Below are 4,507 nucleotides of genomic sequence, written 5' to 3' on the forward strand. Positions count from 1 at the left end.
TTATTAAGTTCAAATATATGATTTATTTTAAATATCATTTGATGTGAATATAAATTGATTAAAAGCTTTTTGGCAAAACCTATGACTAGCTCTCTTTTTTACAATGATGATGGTGAGTCACGTTCTACTAAAGATCTAAACATGAAGAAAATGAGATTTAAGGATAATGATTCCAATGCGGACATAAGTATGGCTGTGGAATTTCCACATGAACCGAAGTTGTTGGCAGGCTGTCAAGACCACCCAAAAATATATATTGACCAAAAAGAAAGAAAAACAAACTTTTGTAGAGTGGTGAGCAAGGTCGAATTCACATGAAGTGGGATTAGAATAATTCTTAAAAATAAATGAGAAAATAAAATTGAGGGGTTTCTATAGTTCAAACTGAAATAAAAACAAATGACAAAGAATGCAGTCAAAATAGTAAATTTTAAAAGAATACAAGGATTGATAAATATTAATCTAAGGGAAATCACAATTTTTTCACGGATTAATAATTGATTTTGCAAATAATTTTCTTGTCACACCTAAAAAACCAGGTAATTAAATCGTGGGCTCAAGTGAAATATGATGTTAGTGTCGTAGAAATTAAAATAAAATAAGTAATTAGGCAATAGTAATTAAATTAATAAATTTATATTAGCGAGGGTTAAATTGGAGTAATCTTTAAAGTAGAGGTCTAATGTGTAAATTATGAAATTTAATTGATATGGGAGCTGCTAGAACAAGGGAGAAAGTAGGAGGGAGCTTAAGGGTAAGTAGCCCAAAATTTAAAAATTGGGTGGCTATATAAGACCATTCACTATCCCTTCCCTTCATACAAACCATTTCAAAAATTGGTTAGAAATCAAATCAAGAGAATTCTCTCAAAATTCCCTTCATCCTTTTTATTTTCTTAGCATCCAAACACCTTTTTTCTCCTTAATTTCAAAAGAAATTCGCTCTTTCTCTTTCCATTTTCTATTAACACTTTGCTTCTTTTTGCTCAAAATTATCTAATTTCATGGTGATCTTTGAATTGAAGGTAAACCTTCTGATTTCTTATGGTTTAAACGTTTAATATGTGATTTCAATTTGTGTTCTTATAGATCTAACCAATAAATCCTAGGATATATTGTTTTAAAACTTGATTTTGCATAAAAATGGTGGATTTCATAATAATAAGCTAGGTGATGGTTTTAAAATGATTTTTAGCTCATTTTACAATAATTAAGAGGTTTAGTAACCTGATTTAACAAATCATTGAGATTACATTAATCAAATGATCTTTCTTCCATGAGATTGAAGACGAATGTGATTTTTGAAAATGTTAATTAGTGAAATTGAGTAAAACTAATGGCTTAGATATGTAATTAATCATTAGATTTGATGTTAGGAATTGAAAATTGAGGATTTGACTAAGTTAAAATGAAGTAATTTGTAGTTTAGAGTTGCGCGAAGTGAGTTTGCCAATTTAAGGGAGTGGTGAATTGCTGTTTTGTTCTAGGATAGCTATTTTATAATAGCCTCACGTATTATGTTATGTGTGAAGCCTTTGTTCGTGAGGGAGCATCCATGAGCAACGATAAGGGCAAATAGAAGGTGGTGTAGGCTCAACAATCAGCGGCGAAACGCAGTTGAGTTGTAACAAGCTCATTTTTTACTGGTGTCGGAAATAGTGGTTTTGGGGCCACAAAACAGTCGAGTAAGTTCATAAATATTATTATTTAATATTTATAAGTTAAATATGGTATTAAAATAAATTTTTAATTTACAATTTATGCTACTCGAATGAACAATTAAGTTCAAGTGGTAAAACCCTAAAGTCAAGTGATTTTAGAAAATGAGGTATCGAGACCTCGTTTCTATAAACCAAGCCATAAATATTTTTATAAATATTTATGGAATGTTATTAAGGTTGTATTAAAGTTTCGTTAAGAAATTTTGATGTTTAGATAGTTAATTAAGCAAAAAGGATTAAATCGTGGTAGTTGAAAAAGTCAATCGCTATTGGTTTAAAGGTGTTAATTAATTAAAGAAACATAATTGGAGGACCTTAATGGATAAATTTCCCATTCTTATGATGGTGGACGGTGTAAGCTTTAAATTCTTTAATTTTATATGTTTATATGTTATTTTTTATTATTAAAATAAAGTAAAAAGGTAAATAAAAATAACAAAGCATAATTCTTCTTCAATTGCTTCGTTCATCACCGAAACACCATGGCAAGAAGAACCAAGGTTCGACCATGCTTCAACTTATGCATGGTAAGTCATTTTTCACCTGTTTCTTTTAATTTTATGTTTCGAGATTATTGCAATTAGGTCTAGCTAGTTCCTACCTTCGTTTTTAAAATTGTTAAAGATTTTAAATGTTTTCATTGATGAATCTTTGTGATTTTAGATGTTAAATGATGAATTTGAAGTCTAAGTTATTTTTTATAAGTATTTTGTTAAGTGATTTTGGTGAATTTGATGATTAGGGATTGAATTGTTGAAATAATAAAATAGGACTTTGTCTGAAATTGTTGCAAAAGTGGGCTGTAGTGCATGCTATTAACATTCAGATGTATGAATTTTCAATAAAATTGGTTTAGTTTCATGATTAGGACATTGGGACTAAATTGAATAAAAATGAAAAGTTGAGGGTAATTTTGTAAAAATGTCAAAAATTACTAAATCAAGTAAAATAAATTGGCTTTACTATCTAAATTAATGAATTGAATGAAATTATTAATTTAGATCAAGAACGAGGAGAAAATCGAGGAGAAGAAAAATTACCAAATAGCCCCTGTACTTAATCATTGTTGCAATTTAGCCAAGTAAGTTCGTATGAACTATAATCACTTAAATGCTGATTAAATTGAATGTTTAATGTGTTATTCTAATGTAAATGAAACAATATATATATTATTATGCAATTATCAAGTAAAGAAATGATGGAAATCCAACGAAGTCACAACGATTATCGAGCCCCATTTGAACCTTAGGAATTAGTAGGGTACAAATTACATGTCATTAGGGTTTTCATGTTCCAGGTGCTAGTCTTGAATGTCCTACTGATGGCTGAGGTCCTGCATTTGTTACAGATACTCCATAGCTCGTGTGAGCAGCATTGTATAGCTTATATTCTGACCCATAACTCGTGTGAGCAGGCCCATTTCACAGCTCGTGTGAGCTATGATGTAAAGGAAAGGAAATGTTACAGTTATATGTTAGCACACTTCGTGTGAGCTATCCCGCGTATCCAATGATATTCTAAACGGTTCAATGGGCATGAAAAGGAAAGGAATGGTAAGTGTTCAAAATGAACCATATCATGTATTTATGAAAAGGGTTGAAATGATAAGTTTCATTAAAAGTATGATATGTTAAGGAAAAATATGAATTCAAATGAATTATGTTCATGTGTAATGCCTTACCTATGTTAAACTCATCTGGATTATGTTTGAATATGCTAACATGTGTTGTTGTTGGTGCTTAGGCTTGTGTCAAGCTTATGTAATTGGTCGATGTTTATACTTATGTCTTGTATTATGCAAATGATTCGTAAGAAAAGGTAATGAAATGGTAAGTTCATAATTAGGATGTAATATGATGAAATAAAATGATTGATAATTTAAATGACATATTTATATGTGAGAAGTATACTTATGTTATGGATGAATTTACTCATGTCATGAATAAATACAATAACTCGTGAACTGATAATGTTTTTAGGCTTATGTTAAGCATTTGGAATGAAATGGAATGTAAGTAAATAGAAAGGTTCATAATCTTATGAAAAGATTGATGATTTCGTAATATATCTTATAAAATCTTATTATCTTATGAATGAAAAATATATATGATGTTGATGGACTTACACATTTGTAAGTTGATGGTAATGTAGTTTTATAAATCTTATGGCATTTCCATAGCTTATTATTTATCCTATAATGTTCATTATTGAAATGGAATGTTATATTTAAAGCTTATACGAGCTTGCTAAGCATTCATTGCTTACGTAGTTATTTTCCTTTACTTTACATATTATTAGAAGCTCGATCGGTTGGAAGTTTGTTAGAGATCTATCACACTTTCCAATGAACAAATTGGTAGTTTTTGAGTAATTTGGTTATGGTTTATAATGGCATGTATAGGATGGTTGTAATGGTATTATAGTGCATGTGCAAAGTAAGATTTGGAAAGCTATATTGGCTTGGTACATCTCAACACCTTACCCAATTATGCGTTGTTGATTACTTTAAAATGCTTATTGATATGATTCATTCGGCATGTTAGTGATAGATTGAAAATGGTTACTTGTGACATGTTTTAGTTCATAATTGAACTAGGTTATAATGTTTGAAAATGATAGAAGGTGATTTGGTAAGTATACATTATGTAAGTTAACTATGTTGGTAAATTTGACACATTGTTAATTTGTGTCATTGTGACTATATCATGCTATATGTTCTAAATGGCTTAAATGGCATGTTTTGTATTGGAATAGTAATGGTCAAATTTGATGTTTTATTTTTAGAAG

At 29.5% G+C, this 4,507-nt stretch overlaps 1 long non-coding RNA gene across 1 annotated transcript; it reads left to right on the forward strand.

Moving 5' to 3' along the window:
* Positions 1-823: 823 nt before the first annotated feature.
* LOC128280815 (uncharacterized) lies at positions 824-3,361 on the forward strand. The gene is made up of 3 exons (XR_008270993.1): positions 824-1,024; positions 1,532-2,247; positions 3,135-3,361. It is a non-coding gene; the product is annotated as an uncharacterized LOC128280815 (long non-coding RNA).
* The last annotated feature ends 1,146 nt before the right edge of the window (positions 3,362-4,507 follow it).

This window comes from Gossypium arboreum, chromosome 9 (assembly GCF_025698485.1).
Source record: "Gossypium arboreum isolate Shixiya-1 chromosome 9, ASM2569848v2, whole genome shotgun sequence".
Classification (NCBI taxonomy): domain Eukaryota; kingdom Viridiplantae; phylum Streptophyta; class Magnoliopsida; order Malvales; family Malvaceae; genus Gossypium; species Gossypium arboreum.